Source organism: Herpailurus yagouaroundi, unplaced genomic scaffold (genome assembly GCF_014898765.1).
Source record: "Herpailurus yagouaroundi ecotype Mexico unplaced genomic scaffold, PumYag 198, whole genome shotgun sequence".
Classification (NCBI taxonomy): Eukaryota; Metazoa; Chordata; class Mammalia; order Carnivora; family Felidae; genus Herpailurus; species Herpailurus yagouaroundi.
Genome location: NW_024412429.1, coordinates 33,085,032 through 33,105,090, shown reverse-complemented (window position 1 = coordinate 33,105,090; position 20,059 = coordinate 33,085,032). Strand labels below are relative to the sequence as shown.

The 20,059-nt window shown below is 38.1% G+C and overlaps 1 protein-coding gene and 1 non-coding gene across 2 annotated transcripts in view; both read right to left on the bottom strand.

Annotated features, from left to right (window-relative positions):
• The window catches only part of MOXD1 (monooxygenase DBH like 1), a 92,735-nt gene that overhangs the window by 28,745 nt on the left and 43,931 nt on the right, over positions 1–20,059 (bottom strand). The gene's annotated exons all lie outside the window — the stretch shown is intronic.
• On the bottom strand, positions 4,073–4,175 carry LOC121013502 (U6 spliceosomal RNA). The gene has a single exon (XR_005782738.1). It is a non-coding gene; the product is annotated as a U6 spliceosomal RNA (small nuclear RNA).

The following is a 20,059-nucleotide window of genomic DNA, read 5'->3' as shown; positions in this document are numbered from 1 at the left end:
AGAACCTAGAACCAAGACCACTGTATCAGAATAGAAGGTAAGAAAATCTTAGTGGAAATGTATATTATCTTTCTGACATAAAACATTTGGGGTCCTTGACAAAACTGTGCCTGCCTGATGGTCTCGTACCTGCACCTACTGTGAAACTGATTCAGTTCCAAAAGGACTTCTCCCAAAAAGCCACTGAGCATTGGCAAACTGAAGAATCCACATGCTTTTGCAAACGTCAAATACCAACTACCTTAACAATAACAATAAAGAAATATATATAAGGGCACCTGGGTGGCTCAGTTGGTTAAGTATTTGACTCTTCATTTTGGCTCAGGTCATGATCTCATGGTTCGTGAGTTCAAGCTCCAGGTCGGGCTCTGCATTGACAGTGTGGAGCCTGCTTGGGATTCTCTCTCTTCCTGTCCCTCCCTCACTTGCACGCGCATATGTTCGCTCTCGCTCTCTCTCTCAAACTAAATAAATAAATTTAAAATTAAGAAATATGTATGTTTTTAATTGTTTATTTAGTTTGAGAGAGAGAGCAGGGGAGGGGCAGAGAGAGAGAGAATCCCAAGCAGGCTCTGCGTTGACAGTGCAGAGACCAACACAGGGCTCAAACTCACAAACCGTGAGATCATGACTTGAGCCAAAATCAAGAGTTGGATGCTTAACTGACTGAGCCATCCAGGCGCCCCAAGAAATAGATTTTTTACTTACTTCCCTTGTGCTGGTTTGAATAGTATCCCTCCAAAATTCATGCCCAACTGGAACCTTGGAATGTGACCTTTTTTGGAAGGAGGCTCTTTGCCAATGTAATTAGTTAAGATGAAGTTACTCTGTCTTAGGATGGGTCTGAATCCAATGACTAGTGTCTTTATACAGAAAAGAGAAGGAGATTCAGATTCAGACACACACACAGAGAAGATGGCCATGTAAAGATGGCCACAGAGGTTGGACTCAAGGTGCCACAAGTCAGGGAAAACCAGAGACCATCAGAAGCTGGAAAAGCCAAGGAAGGATTTTCTCCTAGAGACTTTGGATGGACCAATGCCTTGATTTTGGACTTCTGGCCTCCAGAACTGTGAGAAAATAAATTTCTGCTGTTTCAAGCTACACGGCTTGTGGTCACTTATCATAGCATCCCCAGGAAGCTAATACATCGTCTGCTCTCAATTGTTGTAATCATAAACTAACAATTCACAGATTTGTACATTTTTACCTAGGTCATGAGTATCCCTGCATTTGTTTGTGACAAAAAATTATTACAAATATACATTGTTTCCCCTTACATGATTGATGTTGTATAATTCCATGTACTTACATAGTCATAAGGCTATTTTACTTGATAAATATGCAAGTGCACTTGAGAGAGTTAAAGAAGTTTTATTATCTGTAGCTAAGTATATGTGTACCTTACTTTAGTTTTTACATTTGGAGGGTAAAAATAAGTGGGCGGGAAGGGTGGAATGCCCTTCTTGACTTGTCCAAGTACGAGAGAAAAACAGGTGTGAGAAAAACAGGAGGTTATTAGAGCTCTTATAAGCAATTTTCCTACACTTATTCTTCCAAGTCTACCCATTTAAGATGTTGCTTGTTGAAACATGAGTAGAGCATAGCTCTCCAAAAACAACTTGCAATTCAATAAATTAAAAATTAAAACAAAAGGAGAGAGGTGATGGGTGAAATCTGTAATGAGCTGGAAATCTGGTAAATCTCCATCACTTTTCTTCCTGCCCATTCTTGTTCTTGGCACCCTGCTTTCCATACACACCCCAGGCACAGGTTGCTGTCCATGTAAAAGCCAGGAAACCATCTCTGACAGAGGTTATCCAAAGGGCATCTGGTTCATAATGCAATGCTGCCTATGAAAACATTTCAGCCCAAACTAGCAGTGTAGACAGACAATTACAAAATCATGCTAATATATGCTCATGGGATTATGGTAGGATAGGATAGTAGATGGTATCTACCTGTCCCTCTTTCCTTATCCTCATCCCTAATGGGGAGGGCTTTTTTAGCATGACAATATATCCAACTTATGAGAGGAGACAACCAAATTGAGCAAGAAAATGATATCATTGTCTCACAGGTAATCCACTCTGAAAAAGGTCAGAGTTCAAAGCAAAACCCGACCTGCTGATACGGGGCTCAAACTCAGGAACCATGAGATCATGATGTGGGCCAAAACCCACAAACCCCTGTTTCTTCATATTCATGCAGCTTTATGACTTTGTGATTTCCAGCTATACAAATGAGTCTTCCACCAGCACTGTGAAACAGTCAACAATTCTATTTTCTTCAGTCTCAAAGACTGGGACGCCCACCATCTTGACACCTATAGCAATATCTAAAACGACAACACCAGGGTTCTCAACAAATGTAACTTTCACCACCTCAGTTTCACAAAACATACCCCAGATGCCATCGACAATGACCACAACCCACAACAGTTCAGTGACATCTGTTACTTCAGCAGTAACAAAGATGTATCAAAACTGACCTGTTTCCTATGCTGAAAATAGTTGTTAAATGGCACATTTTTGTCTTTGTTCCATTCTGAAAAAATAGAAATGATGTCATATTAAATAAATTAATGGTATAGATCCTAGTATTCTTGTCCCTGTGGAAAATGAGTTTCCAACTTCATCAGGCCTGCTAATGAGTGTGAATAAGTGACTTGTCCCACCAGGGAATTGTACTTGGATATGATTTGAAATGTGCCACACCTTTCCCTCCTGGGCCCCTCATTAGACAACAGAATTAGGCAGCATTCCGTCTACATGAGTTCTAAACCAAATGGTTAGCTTTGGTTTTCATTCATATGTGCCATAAAGATATTTTCCAATGGTATTAGATACAGTGTAGCAACAGAGTATCAGCACTCTTCATTTTCTGCATTTTTAAAAAACATAATGCCTGTGAAACTACAAATTCAGGACCTCAACATTTTCTTTTGAACTTATTCAAAGTTCAGTTCCACTTAAACACTAGTTATCACATTCGTGATAACAGCAGACTTTATGGTATTTTCAGTGTATTTTAAAAATTTGTTTAAATGTTTATTTTTGAGAGAGACAGAAAGAGAGAGAGAGAGAGAGAGAGAGAGAGCAGGAGAGGGGCAGAGAGAGAGGGAGACACAACCCAGAGCAGGCACCAGGCTCTGAGCTGTCAGCACAGAGCCTGACACGGGACTTGAACTCACAAACTCTGAGATCATGACCTGAGCCGAAGCTGGATGCTCAAGTGACCGAGCCACTTAGGCGCCCCTTGTGTATTTTCATGTTTCTAATCCACAGTTTTATTACTACAATTTGTATTTTAAATCAACTAATTTCTCAAGGTCTCTTGATGCGATAAAACCAAAACAGTTTCAATTTCCAATTTATTCAAAAAGAGAAATTTCAGTTAGAACCATTTATTCAGATTAGATCTAGTTGCAAGATTAGACCTGTGTTGTGCGGACCTATTGTTAAGGCACTAACTCTTAAGAGGACCAATAAGGGGAAAAAAAAAAAATCCCCAAATCGTACTGCCTCTGAGGTTGTAGTAGGCAATCTAAGTTCAGCATCACAAACAGCTTCAGATGCTGGGGCTGCAGTTCTGGGGATGGGGGTGATTGGGAGATGTGTTAGATCAACTAGAACCCAGCAGTCACTCGACCAAGCAGGTTGGAGAGCAACCTTCTACAACGAGACTTCCTCTTCCCCCATTCAGCATTCTTATGTAGAAATTCAAAGTTTTAGCTTAGTATGATGTTTTTTAAAATCACCAAAGCATACTTTTTTGTTTTCTTCTAATCACAGCAGCTATTAATTCTAAAGAAAATACATTACCAAAATTTGATATTGGCAGCTTTGTTGGTGGTATTGTATTAACACTGGAAATCTGTCGATTCTTTACATTGGATGCAAAATGTGTTATTCAAGAAGAGGCATTTGGTATGGAACCATGTGACTTTTGATTAGCCAGGACTTTATTATAATTTCTGTGTTTCTTTAAATGTCACAAGAAAATACCAGGACGGGCCACAGATTTATGAATTACATTCCTACTAATCCTCTATGCCCAAAGTAAATTGTTTAAAAACATGGAACGCTTCACAAATTTGTGTGTCATCCTTGTACAGGGGCCATGCCAATCTTCTCTGTACCGTTCCAATTTTAGTATGTGTGCCGCTGAAGCACTATTAAAGCTGTTTTACTTGATGAATATGCAAGTACCCTTGAGAGTTAAAAATATTATGATTTACAGTCATCAACTTCTGAATGTGAATTAATTAGGTTCTTTTTTTTAATGTTTGTTTTTTATTTTTGAGAGACAGAGACACAGAGAGTAAGTGGGGGACAAGCAGGGAGAGAGAGAGAGAGAGAGAGAGAGAGAGAGAGAGAGAGAGAGAGAGAGAATCTGAAGCAGGCTCCAGGCTCTGAGCTGTCAGCACAGAGCCTGACATGAGGCTTGAACCCACGAACCGTTAGATCGTGACCTGAACTGAAGTCAGACCCTTAACCGACTGAGCCACCCAGGCACACCAAATTGATTAGGTTCTTTTTGCCAAACACCTCAAGAATATAAAAATACAGAAATATAAAATATTTTAAAATTACTTTTAAGAAAGTTTATAACAGCATTCTAAACATGTATATTGTTCTTTGAATTTTTAATAGATTATTCATGAATTCTAAGGTTGCTTTTAGCCTTACATTAACAAATATTAATGTTCAGTTAACAGAGATATTCAGTAAACTAGAGGTCACCTAGCTCCTCTAAGAAATGTTACATTAATACCAATACGACCCACAAGGCATAGTGAAAGATCTGATGGTCAGGAGACTAAGTTCCCTTCTTGGCTGTGTCACTAAATAGCTGTGTGACATGACTGTGAGCAGGTCAGCAGGTCATAGCACACGGGCTTTTTTTCCATCATTATATATATGTGTGTGTGTGTGTGTGTGTGTGTGTGTGTGTGTGTGTGTGTGTGTTTATATATGTATTGGAGCTCTGAAGAGCTCTAATAATCTATTTTTCTCACACCAAGCTAGTATACTTGGACAAGTCAAGAAGGACATTCCGCCCTTCCCACCCACGTTTTTTTTACCCTCCAAATGTAAAAACAAAAGTAAGATACACATATATTTAACTATATATAATAAAACTTCTTTAACTCTTTCAAGGGCACTTGCATATATATATATATATATATATATATATATATATATATATGCCTTCATCTAATTCTCAAAACAAGCTCATGAGTTTAGGTAATAGAATTATCACCTATTTTATAAATGCAAACAATAACGCACATGTAAGTTTAAAAACTTATCCAACTGTCAGAGCCCGGATCTCACCACTGGTGACTTGGATCAGGAATTGGTGCCCCTAAACCAGCATGCTGATATACAGGAAAACCTTGGTTTGCGAGCATAATTTATTCTGGTAACATGCTTGTAATCCAAAGCACTTGTATATCAAAGCAAATTTCCCTATAAGAAATAATGGAAACTCAGAGGATTCCTTCCACAACCCAAAAATTTTCATATAAAAATAATTACAATACTGAATATAATACAAAATAATAAAGAAAATACAAAATATAAAGAAAAATAAACAAATTAACCTGCATTTACCTTTGAAAACCTTCATGGCTGGTGTGAGGGAAACAAGAGAGAGGAGGGTTATTGTGTAGGACGACTTTCACTACCACTAATGGAATCACTGCTACCCATAGGCTCAACGGAATCTTTTTCTGCATGGGGGCCATTGTATACATTCACACAGGTGTTGAGCACGGTACAGCATTAACAAGTTCTTAACATATACTGTATTTAATGTAACTGGCAATAAGGCAGCAAAGGGTCTATATCTGCAGGCAGCCTGATCCAGAATGAAGCAAAGCATTCCTAAGCTGACTCTTGTATGGAAAAGCAAAGAACCGTCCATAGGTGCTTTGAAGTGACAAAAAATCCACTAGCGCCAGTTGTGGGCACCTTCCAACATTCTGAAAAATCACTGATTTCTACCAAACACCTCGGCCTGAGACGGAGCATCCAAGCACGGGAGAAAACCGCCCACAATCCCACAGCGAGATAGAGACAGACAGAGGCAGAGACAGAGACAAGAAGCATTGGTTCAGCTGTGATCATGTGGCATTCGGCATCACATACTACTCATATGGCAAGACATCATTCGTTTATCAAGTTAAAATGTATTAGAAATGTTTGCTCATCTTGCAGAACACTCACAGAACAGCTTACTCGCAATCCAAGGTCTTACTGACTCCCATCTTGAATGGCAGGGGAGTGAATAAGACAGTGTCAGTGCTCCACCAAGGTCACTTTGGGTTTCTTTAACCTTTTCTGGGGGCCTTACTTCCAATCACTTGCACCTGTAACTTTCCTCAAAGGCCCGATCTTGGGCTCACTTTGCAACGAGCAAAAAATGCCCCAAAATGTACGTTAGTCTGAAGAAAGTGAAATGGACAACTCTAAACAAAATGACTGTTTTCCATGGGTGCTATGGACTGAATATTTGTGTTTCCCTCAAATTCACGTATGGATAGTCTAACTCCAAAGGTGAGGGTATTGGAAGGTGGGGCCTTTGGAGGACAATTAAGTCATGATGGCTGATTTCTCATGCATGGGATGAGTGTCTTTACAAAAGAGACCCCATGGAGTTCCCTTGCCCCTTTCACCATGTAAGAACACAGTGAGAAGACGGCTGTCTATGAAGTGGATATCACCAGACACCAAATCTTCTGGTATCCTGATCTTGGACTCCAGAGTTGTGAGAAATAAATTTCTGCTGTTTATAAGCCGCCCAGTCTATGGTACTCTGTTAGAGCACCCCGAGTGGACTAAGACAATGGGATTAGGTTACAGCTGGAAGTACAGTGCAATAACACCCTTGGTTGGCTTTCTCTTCCTCAGTCTTACTCTCCCACCTCGTGTTTTCTCCTGGCACTTCCTTAGTCATTTGTACACACATCCTTCTTTCAAAGGACTGCAGCTGAGAACCCAATATAAAACAAGTAGCATAATGGAAGAGCATTTTATTGGACCACATGTTTTGGGGTTTGAATCTAATCTGGGGGGTTTAAATCTTACCCCATTATTTTCTATTTATTTATTTTCTTATTTATTTATATTGAAGTATATTTGACATGTAACAGTGTGTACATTTTCAGGTGGACAACATTTTGATTTGAAACATTTATATACTGCAGGGACACCTGGGTGGCTCAGTTGGTTAAGTGTCTGACTTCCGCTCAGGTCATGATCTTGCGGTTTATGGGTTTGAGCCTCACATCGGGCTCTGTGCCAACAGCTCAGAGCCTGGACTCTGCTTCATATTCTGTGTCTCCCTCTCTTTCTGCCTCTTCCTCACTGTCACTCCCCCCCTCTCTCTCTCTCTCTCAAAAATAAACATTAAAAAATTGTCTTAATATAAACTCCTTAAAAAAAAGAAACATTTATATACTGTAATATGATCATCATGATATGATCATCAAACATGCTAAAAGACTAGGTCTTAATTATCTCTACCACAAAAAAAGACTTGATAGTTATGTGATTTTTCCATCTCTTTTTCCTAGTTGTTCAACTTCTCTTTGTCTCAGTTTCCTTATCAGTAAATCAGTGACAATAAGGTTTACTTATAAAATTACTTGAGAATCAAATAGCTGACACATCAGAAGCAACAGACGCCTTGTAGGTGTTCAAAGAATGATGCGAGTATATTTATTAAAAGTTGGACTCTGGGTTTTAAATACAATTTTAACATTGCACCCAAATAAATAACGTCTATACTGGTAATTTATTCACAAAGTCCAGTGTTTCAAAACCTAACTTTAAGACTTTTATGTTACAAATATTCAGGCAAAAAAAATATTGCCATGGTCACATGCTGTATTGCAAAATACATAATCATATGAAATATATATTTATGTGTGCCATGTCAATTTATTTAGGATTTAATTTGTATAATAGTATGTTCTTTACAGAGAAGTTTTTCTGAAATATGACCTCCCCCCTTCCTCTAAAAGAAACACAGGTACACTGACACTTCATTTTTTAATTTTAATGTTTTTTTTTTTTTTTTGAGAGAGAGGGAGCAAGCAGACAAGCTGGGGAGAGGGGCAGAGAGACAGAGAGAATCTTTTTTTTTTTAAGTTCATTTATTTTGAGAGAGAGAGAGAGAGAAAGTATGAACAAAAGAGAGCAGAGAGACAGGGAGAGAGAGAGAATCCCAAGCAGAAAACACACTGTGAACACAGAGCCCAATGTGGGCTCGATCCAAAGAACCATGAGATCATGACCTGAGCTGAAATCAAGAGTTGAACAATTAACTGACTGAGCCACCCAGGCACCCCGAGAGAGAGAATCTTAAGCAGGCCATATGCTCAGCATTGAGCCAGACACAGGGCTTGATCTCATGACCCTGGAATCATGACCTGAGCAGAAATCAAGAGTTAGATGCTCAAACGACTGAGCCACGCAGGCGCCCCTACACTGACACTTCTCGTGTGTATTTATGCACAGTTTTGAATACACATTTCCCTTACTATTTTGCTCTGAAAATCTTTTCATCTCAAAGAGATGTCTTCCATTCCATTCATTCATTCTTCATTCATTCATTCATTTATTCACTCAACTAATTAAAGAAAAAGTACCCCAACTATTTGGCTCTTTATCCAATGCCAAGAAGTAAACAAACACGGGTCTGACAATCATGCAGTTTATATTCTAGAAAGGTAGAGACGTTAAGACCAGAGAATGATAATTTTTGGTTGCCTTCCAGCATCAGTTCCCCCAGAAGAACTACCAGGATCCTGAATTGGCTTAGCCACACTCTTTGACTAAGAATGATTCCCACTTCTCTTAAGTGGCCCAAACCCATCTATGTGGTCCCAATCTTGAACTTACATTGGTCAAATCACAGCGACTTTCAAGTGGTGGCTGGCAGAAGAGCTATCCTCCCAAAGTAAGAGAGAAAGTGCTATTTCAGGGAGTTTGGGCTGTCATTTTTCTACCATAAGGGAAAATAGCCTAAGGCTGAGGCCCAAACAATATTAAGGGCAAAGCTCAAAAGGAGCTGTAGCTCTTGAAACATCATAAATCTCTGGACAAAGGGATTTGCTTGAAATAAACCCAAGTGACGTTCAGCTGAAACAAAAAGAAGTTCGGTGCTGATAGTAATTATCAATGACAGTTGTTTTCTTCAGTCATCTTTGGTTTCTTTCCCCTCTTTAGTCCATGAAAACTGAGATGACTACCCAAACCTGGATTAAGTCAGAAGCTTTGTTAATTCAGATTTCTGAAAAACACAAAACGAAGTTCCCCAAATAACTAGTTGTGTTCTGTAATGTGTTTGGAAACCACATTTTTTCATGAGAACACTGAATACTTAGAGCATGCCAAAGCAATATGACTCATCCTAATTTATATTTCTCATCTTCAAAATGTTTCTCATGTTACACTCTAGGCACGGCATTCATCCCAGTCCACACTTCTATACATCCCACCTGGGTTCCACCAATAGCCACCAACTAATCTTCTTGGATGCTTAGGGGGTAGCTTTCTAGACAACACCCCATATCCCAACCAATCTTCCCAAATCACTTTTCATCTTGGACATCTGACCGATAATATTCAGTGGCTCCACACCACCCTTTCTATAGCAATCAAGTCCACACTTCTTTTTCTTTTTTTTTTTTTTTCAACGTTTATTTTATTTTTGGGACAGAGAGAGACAGAGCATGAACGGGGGAGGGGCAGAGAGAGAGGGAGACACAGAATCGGAAACAGGCTCCAGGCTCTGAGCCATCAGCCCAGAGCCTGACGCGGGGCTCGAACTCACGGACCGCGAGATCGTGACCTGGCTGAAGTCGGACGCTTAACCGACTGCGCCACCCAGGCGCCCCTCCACACTTCTTTTTCTGACATTCAGGATCCTATGTGGTTTGCTGCACGTTACCTACACGGTGCCCTGTGCATGAATTCCCAGTTACAGGGATCCGTTCCTTTTACACACCATGTTGTTCTTACCTCCATGGTTTCGTTCCGTGTTTTCTTCACCCAATATGTCCTCCTACTCGCTCTTGAAAGCCCAGGTTTTGTTTCCCCTGGATGCCTTCTCTGATTACTTTGGCAGACATTTGCCTTGTTTCTCTAAGCTTCTTTCAGGAGGCAGTACTGTGTGGTAGCATGAGGCCAAAGACTTGGTTTGGAATTCAACATCTGGCACTTACTAGCTGTGTGATCTAAGACAGATTGCTTAACTTTACTGAAACTCAGTTTTCTTATTTACGAAATAAAAACACGAATCAACTTTTAATCCATTATAAAAAGTAAAGGAGAAAATGTGTCTAGCACATAATCATTTGTATCAAGCAGTTGAAAACGATACTCAGTTCTGTACAACTTAGTACTTTTTTATCGAATGTAATTAGTGCCTACATAAGAGTTTTTCTTCTTATTTGGAGTAGCAACTCACTGTTCTGCTAACTTGTTGACAATTCATTACATGGAGCAGACTTTTTCAAGGCCTTTATTATTTGCGGTGATTGTTGTAATGAAAATACAACATCAAGAATAAATCTTGCTGGTTATTTTTTGGTATGCTCTTGCTTACCTCTTTATAAGTATGAGCTGTTTTTAAATGATAAATTGAATTGTTTTTCAGGTTAATCTGCATTTCACGGCAATTCATGGAACTGAAAGTTCATAGAAAGTAGATGTGATTTTATTGTTTCACGCTGCAGGAAATAAAGTTCTCTGAATTCATTTTATTACTTCAACACATGACTTTCAATGCAGCAATATGTATATCAGAGGTATGAGTATATATGGATTTCTTCCAATCCTATGCAGAGCAGAGAGACACGCGTAGATCAACGTGTTTTACATAGGATAAGAATGCAGGAAACGGGGAACTTCTCATGGGAACATAGCTCATCACAGAATGACAGAGGAGATAGATCTGTGCAAAAAAATGCATAGACAGTACAACTTTATTTTATGTGACCCATCTCTTATCCTGGAGAAGTGAATTAAAGGTTAACAGAGGAAAGAACTGGAAGCAGCGCGCACCTGAGCAAAAAGATAAGTAAACATTACGTTACCAAAACCAAGACGAGAAGAGTTATAACATTTATGTCAAGTAAAGGGCCCATTCCTTTAACACAGGGAGAAGACAGCCATAACTACTAAGTCCACATACCAGTCCTCAGAATAAAACCTACCTTGCCGGACCTTGATCTTAGACTTCTCCACCTCCAGAACTATAAGAAACAAACTTCTGTGGTTTGAGCCATCTCGCCTATGGTATTTTGTTATGGAAGCCCAAGCAGACTAATACAGAAGATTTGTAAATGGCATAAAATTGAAAATAATTTAATGTTGCTCTTTATTAAATTATATTAAATTTAGACAATGGCCTACCAGACAATCATAAAAGAATAGGATAGGTCTGTACATAATGTGGTGGAACACTTCCAGGACATACCGTTAAATGTAAAAAGCAAGTGTCAAAATAGATGACACTATTGTCTCCTATATGATCCTGAGATCTAAAAATAAAAGCAAGAAAAACCACATATATCTATATAAATATATACTTATATACATATATAATATATATTATATACTTATAAGTATATAAAGTATATAAATATATACTTATATAAGTATATATATACTTATATATATATAAGTATATAAGTATATTTATATAAGTATATATATACTTATATATATACTTATATATATACTTATATATATACTTATAGATTATATTTATATAAGTATAAATATATACATATATACTTATATAATATAAAGAAAGATGGATGAAAATATACACAGAAGTAAACATAAACATAAAGGTACATGATTGCATACATATGGAAAATTTCAGGGGTACCTGGGTGGCTCAGTCAGTTAAGCATCTGACTTTGGCTCAGGTTAAGATCTCACAGTTTGTGAGTTCAAGTCCCCCATCAAGCTCTGTGCAGACGTTTCAGAGTCTGGAGCCTGCTTCAGATTCTGTGTCTCCCTCTCTTTCTGCCCCTCCCCTGCTCATGCTCTCTCCCTCTCTCTCAATAATAAACAAACATTAAAATTGTTTTTCAAAAAAATTTTAGAAAAATACAAGAAAATATTAATTTGGCTTTCAGGAAGTAGAACTTGAATGGTAGAAGTCAGAGCTTTTTGATTTTCACTTCATGGCCTTCTGTATTTGAATTTTTTACAGTGAACACATATTAATTTTATAATATATTTTTTAAATTTTGTTTTCATCACCTACGAGCTCAATGTCCCTGACAAGTTAATGAATATGTGAGACAGAGATTATCTACATCCTACCTCACAAGGTGATCTTGAGAATTACATAAGATATCGGGAAACCCCTCACAGTGCATGGTATATACAAAGTATACATCAAATGTTAGTTTTCATATTTTCTACGCATAATCTATCTACGGTATTACATATGAAGTAGATATATGCTATGCTATTATATACTTAATAATATAAAACAAAGTCTCCACGGACCTTCAAAATTGTTTATTTCCCTACACAATGCAAAATAATCTATTTGGTTTAAATTAAATCTGTTATTTACAGAAATAATTGACCAGGATGTATTTGGCGCTAGGTTTCTAAAACAGCATGTTGATCCTCTGCAAACTCAATTATATCTTCTGCATTTTTAGGCTCTTAGAAAAATAAAAATAAAAATAAATAACCAGAAGAATTTTCTACCCCAAACCTGTTGTCAAGACTTCATAACCCAATGGCAGATGTGAGTATATGTGGTTCACCCCTGACTAGGGGCAGCTGCTGCTGGGAGGGTCCCCACAAAAACAGTGAGACCTTCCTTGGTTCTGCATCAAACGTTTTCTGTCTCTGGGTTGTTTTTCACTTTGTAATCTCCTTTGAAGTAATGGTTGCTAGTCTGCTTTTTGTTGTTGTTGTTGTTGTTGTGTGTGATTTTTTTTTTTCTTTTACAGTTTAAAGGACTAATAATTCCATCCATGAAAGGACAGAACTCAATTACTAACAGATGATCCTTATGATAAAATGTCACAACCCCAAGTTAGAGGAAAGAAAAACAACTTCATTTTTCATTTACTCCAATACAACTTACACATAAAAGGAACTAATTTAAATGTCTTTATAGTAAAACTAACTTTTAAAAACTTATTTTCAGGGCATGTGGGTGGCTCAGTCAGTTGAATGTCTGACTTGGGCTCAAGGAATGATTTAGCGGTTCGTGAGTTTGAGGCCCGCGTCAGACTCTGTGCTGACAGCTCAGAGCATGGAGCCTGCTTCCGATTCTGTGTGTGTGTGTCTCTCTCTGTCCTTCCCTACTCACGCTCTCTCTCTCTGTCTCTCAAAAATAAATAAACACTAAAAACTTTTTAAAACTTATTTTCATATCCTAAAACTTCCAGTACTTGTGTCTGTATATAACTTACTGTAATAATTTGGCAGTTTTAAATAAAGTATATTATTTTAACATTTATTTGTCATAATTTAAGGATTATACTTCCTGAAGAAACTTAATAAATGAACCATCTTTGTCTTCTTCTAAGAGTAGGGAAATCATCATTGAATGACATTTCTTATTCCCTCAGGCACAATTTAAATATTAGACCTAATTGTAGGCAACAAATTAATAACACTGCCTCATGCAGAATTCTTGGTTGGCTTTTATCCAGAGGTCTTGAATTCACTGCTCTTTCATTTTAAATTAAATTTGAATGTAAAGTATGTTGTTTTACCCTGTAATGAAAAGAGAAACTGATGTTGAGTGTTTTTCTTTATGATATTGAACAATGTTGCTTTAGAAGTGATAATAAATGCAGGTCTTCAAATCCTACTTAATTGTATTGAATTCTGGCCCTCTCTATAAAGCGTCTGCAAGTAGCCCAGCAGGACTGTTCAATTCGGCACTTAAGTTACTTACAGACTCCACAGTGTCACACACGCAAAATTCCTTTGTTCTGGGAATAAGATAGATTTTTCAGAACGTTGTTTACAACTCACCATAATTGAATTAAGTCTAGATTCGAGTCATTAATCCAACAACCACTCACTAAGCACACTATCAGGAAGTGCGCCCCGAGCTGAAAATCCAAGGACGTGCCTGGCCCAATGGGAGAGAGCCTGGTAAAGAGAGGAGTCCCATAGCCAATACGGGGGTGTTATGACATCAATAATAACTACCACTGGTGAGCATTTACGTGTACCAGGTACATTACACATATCAACACATTTAATTTCATTTCATCTTCCTGCATTCTGGAGAAAGGTATTACTCTCTTTGTTACCCAGATCAGGAAACTGAGGCACAGTTACATAAACCAAGCAAACTTGCAGGGCTGCTGTGTAGCTGGCTTGAACCAGCACCGGGGGCTGACCGCTAAGCACCATTCTCTGGGAAAGCGTGCCTGCCTTTGTGATCTGCCCTGGAGGTGTGAAAGGGCAGTGATGGTTAGAAGGGAGCTGAAGTCAGTTCAATAATTTTGTACACTAATGTAACAGTATGCTTCAGAGAGCCATTTGGTTTTTTTTTTTAATCTTTATTTACTTTTGAGAGAGAGACAGAGTGTGAGCAAGGGAGGAGCAGAGAGAGAGGGAGACACAGAATCCGACGCAGACTTCAGGCCCTGAGCTGTCAGCACAAAGCCCGACACGGGGCTTGAACTCACGAGCCGTGAGATCATGACCTGAGCTGAAGTCGGACGCTCAACCGACTGAGCCATCCAGGCGCCCCTCCATTTGATTTTTTAAATGGAGTTTTGCTGTCTGGTTGGACAAGGGATAATAAAATAAAAAAAGAAAAAAGAAAAAGACTATTTTTGCTTGACCTCATCCAATTTGTTTAACCATGACTATAATTAAGAAATATAGTCTTTTATATTTCAAGAAAGTGAAGCAAATAAATGAATATCAGTGGATGGCTTCTGTCATTCTGGCTCCTTTCTTATTTTCTATGTGTTTCAAACATGAGTTCTCCATAAAAAGAAGTCTTAGTTTGCAGGGCAATTCCATGAAAATGGGGAAACAAAAAACTGAAGTGTGTTCAGACTATGACTGAGTTAAACACTGGTCTTCTGTGGGTGAATCTCCAGTCTGGGTGGATAACCCCTAATCCACAAAGCCTTTGCTCAGCTTAGTAAACAGGTTCACACTGAATTCACCTTTTCAAAGCCTTTAAGTCTCCTGCTGCCTTCCAGCTATTTAAATAAAGAAGTCTCCTCTAGATTTAGGTTTCTGGAAAGCAAAGCAAATGTTTTATTAATCTTTGAAGTTATTCGTTTGCTTGCTCGCTTTTGAAAAGTTTATATACAGAGAAAATAATATAACATTATTCATGTAAAAACCATCCAGAGCTAGTTAACATCTTGTCATTCCTACTTTGCTATGCATCTTTGTCCCCACTTACTCCAGCACATCTCTCTGTTCCCTCTAGGTGCTCATGTTGACCTCAATTGCCAACCTGACCATCAAGGTGAGAGCCAAGTATAAACTCAGGTACTTAGTCTTAACAAGTCTGATCTGCCTTTCTTCCTAAACATGCCAGCCAACTCCTTTAAATCAAACCTAAAATAACTTTTCCATTCAATACTTTTTATCAGTTTAAATAGTCTCAGGTCTGCAGTTATAGAAATTACATTCAAAAGGGATCTACTTATGAAGGAAACATAAAAAGCATGGGTGATTTATTCCATATTTGCTCAATCAGATAAAAGCCACACTCAACCGAAATGTCATAATTTGCAACCTGCGTAGATATTCAAAGAGAATTTTGCAGTTTCAGAAATGTGGCCAACCTCCTTTCTTGGCAGCTGAAACAAGAAACCTAAAGAGGATCTGATAAATTGAGTTGCGATAATAGTTCCAAAAGGGAATACACCATCTTCTCTCCCCCATGAAACATCACTTCTTTCAGATTTGTTTAAAAGTCTTCACCCCTAACATCAAGCGAGTGGGGAGGATGTCCATCTCTACTGCCACAACAACCCTTGTGGGCATTCTCTCCTTATTTCCAAAGACACTTCCCAAATAAGGCTGCTTTTCTTCTCACATACATTTTCCTAACATGTCCAGGCTAAACTCTTGGCTCGAATCCTCTGTATTCTAAAATCTCCACAACAAATCATGCCCTTTCTCCAGCCAAAACCCAATAGTCCCACGTTGCCTCAAGAGAAACTCACTTCTTGGCTTACAATTCCTACTCTCTGTGGTCCTTTCACAAGATCTCCAAACATTACTAGGAATACGTGTTCTCAGTGTCTTTGATCATGGCATTCCAGCCTTCTCATCGTGAACCTGGCAAAACTGTATTGTATCCATCAGAATTTGTACTTCCAGTAGGAAAACTAAATGTTCAGAACACCTCTCAGAAGACTGATTTTCATGATTTCCATGATTTTCAAAACTTAAAACAATGTGTCTTGAAATATATTGATAAGCTCAGTAAGAAATTAAGGAAGACCAAAGGTAAAAGAAGAAGAATATAAAGTCAAAATCAAAGTGATAAAAACAGAAACTAAGGCTCCCGTGGGAACATATGTCATACTATGATTCTAGAGTCTCCAGGAATAATGGTCACAGGATAGGATCATCAAATGATGTGGGACTCAACTTGACACACACCTCTCCCTCCCACACCCCTCAATTAAATACAGAACCGGAACCCTCCGAGCTCATACCAATCCAGTACAGTGAAGAACTAGGGAAAAAAAAAAAATCTAACTGCTAACAAAGGCAGCTGATGAAAAAACTTGTCTGTCTCTGCCACAGTTCTGGGTTATTATGGATCAAATGTTTTTGTCCCCTTCCCCGCCTTCAAATTTATAGGCTAAAGTCCTAACTTCTAATGGGATGGTATTTGAAGATGGGATCTTTGGGAGGTAGTTAGGGTGCATGAGGTCATGAAGGTGGGGCCCTCATGATGGGATTAATACCCTTATAAGAGACACCAGAGAGCTTGCTGTACTCCTCCTCTGCACCCCATCCTCGTGCAGTAGGAGGTCATATGGGCACACGGTGAAATGGCAGCTGTCTACATGCCAAGAGAAGAGGCCTCAGAATGAAACCCACCTTCCAGAACCTTGATCTTGGCTTCCTGGTCTCCACAACTGTGAGAAATAAATGTCTGCTATTTACCAGTCTATGGTATTTTGCTATGGTAACCAGAGCTGAATAAGACCTGGTTAGAAGAAAATAATAACAATATTCTCCCCTGGAGGTGTGTAAACAAAGGTCCAGCCTCATGAGACAGTAAGATTTGCATTTATAGTCCTGTATGGTTGGGGAAATTCCAAACCAAGAAAATAAAGGATCCCTCATGGGTTGCCATCCCCTGGCATCTGGCAAAAGTAAATATAAATACAATACCTCCAGGAGGGAGCATCCTCTCCTCCGGTACCTTGTGATTTCCATGGATGACATTAACTTGGCAAAACTTAGCAAACACTTGGGGAAACAAGAGACTATCCACAACATATTTAGATTCTCAATGACTTGAGCCATTGGAATTATTAAACATAAAATCAAAAATAACTATGTATGCTTCATTTTTTAAATGTTATGCATTATATTTATGTGGTTAAAGAATAAAGACGAGCTTGAAAAGATGAGCAAGAAATATCAAGATTGAATCAGCATATTTGAAAAAGAACAACATAGAATTTCTAGAAATAAAAAACAATTGGGATTTAAAACTCTATGGGTGAGTTAAACAGCACATTAAAAAACAATTTAAGGAAGAATTACTAAATGTGAAAATATTCTGACCTCAAACTTCTCCAAGACAACATTTCTTTCACTTTTATTAAAGTGTAATTTGACAAGGGCACCTGGGTGGCTCAGTCGGTTAAGCGTTCAACTTCAGCCCAGGTCATGATCTCATGGTTCGCTGAGTTTGAGCCCCGCATCAGGCTCTCTGCTGTCAGCACAGAGCCAGCTTGGGATCCTCTGTCCCCCTCTACCTCTTCAACCCTCCCCTGCTCACACTCTCTCTCAGCAATAAACACTTTTTTTAAAAAAGGTATAATTTGATATACACTAAGCTGCATATATTTAAAGTATAAAATTTGTTGTTTTGACATATGTACATACTCATAAAACCACAAGCTAGATAATGAATATGCACATTATCCCCCAAAGTTTCCCCAGGGCCCTTGCCAACCCCTCATTGTCTTCCCACCTTGCTTCATTCTCATCCCTGGAAACCACTCCATGGCTTCCTGTCACTATAGATTACTTGAATTTTTTAGAATTTATAAAAACTAGAATCATATTATATGTAGTCATTTTTTTCTGGCTTCTTTCATTCAGCATAATTATTTTCAGGTTAATCTATGTTGATTTTATGTATCAATAGTTCATCCATTTTAATTACGGAGTAGTATTCCACTGTACATATATGCCATGATTTGTTTACCCATTCACCGATTAATACACATTTGGATTGTTTCCATTTCTTAGCTATTATAAAGTAAGGTGCTACAAAAACTCTTTGACAAGTCTTTGTATGATCATACGCTTCCATGACTCTTGGATACACAGGTAATAGCAGAATAGCTAAAGTAAATGACAATGTATGTTTATTATTTAAGAAACTGCCAAATGATTTTTCAATGTGGTGTACCACTTTATATTCCCATCGGCAGTATATTAGAGTTCAAGTTGTTCCACATCTTGCCAACCCTTTTAATTTCCATATGGCAATTCTTAAAGGTGGTATCCCAGTATGATTTTAATTTACACTTCCTTAATCAGTAATGATGTTGGGCATTGTCTTAAGGAAGTGGACTGATATCAGGCAGAGAAGGACACTGATCTCTGAGAAACAAGAAACAAGTGAGGTTAGTCCTGTGGGTTGTTCAGATGGCTGTCTATAGAGAGATTTTTCAGGCTGTTGCATAGGAAAGTGAAACTCAAGCAGGACCTGCCATTCTCCTTGAGTTGTGGAGATTGAATTGGCCCAATGAGGCCAAGTAGGTTACAGTTCATAGAATGTAATATGGGAAGGGAAGAGATGCACAGACAGATAACTCAGGACACCTACATAAAGTCTGCTTCAGGTGAGTTACTGAATACTGATCCTTTTACAACAGGTAAAATCACCCTAAAAAATCCTACCCAACACCAGGTAAAAATTATTCTAAAGGATTAAAAGAAACCATGATGGAAATATCACAATGCAGAGAATAGAGCCTTTCCCCAACACAGTGGAAAATCTTGTAATTCATACAGCATTAGGTAAAAGTACTCAGAAGGGCTTGCCTTGCAGTGGGTAAAATGAGGATCTAACAAAGCTCATAAATAAGATCTGAAAGGTCTGATTTCAAGTAACTTAACTACGTCCCAGAACAAAGCTCAAAACTATTTACAGAAGTGCAAACATAACCAACATCCAGTAAGGTAAATTAAAAATGTCTGGCATCCAACAAAAGATTACTAGTTACACAAAGAATTAGAAAAATAAAACCCATAATGACAAAATTCAAACCAAATTAACCCAGAACTCGCGCAAATGAAAGAAGCAGATATTATAACTGTATTTTATATGTTCCCAAAGATAGATCAAAGACTGAATATGTTAAATATAGACATGGAAGATACTTTTAAAATACTTAAATCTAAATTTTAGAGATTAAAACTATAATGATTGAGGTGAGAAATACAGTGTATAGTATTAAGAGCAGAGTAGATCATAAAGAAGAAAAGATTGGTAAATTTGAAGACAGAATAATAAAACTACCCAAAATCAAAGCAGGCTAAAAAAATGAAATGCAAATGAGTTGCAGGATAACTTGAAACAGCCTGATATACTTACAATTGGAGTCACCATAAGAGGGGAATAACCGAAAAACCTATAACTAACAGCATACCTAAAGATGAAAGACTGAATACTTTTATCCTGAGGGAAGGAAAAGGCAAGGAATCCACTCTCACCATTCCTATTCATCATTATACTGGAGGTTCTATACAATGCAATAAAGACAAAATTTTAAAAAGAAAGAAGAAAAGGCATCAGATCAGAAAGGAAG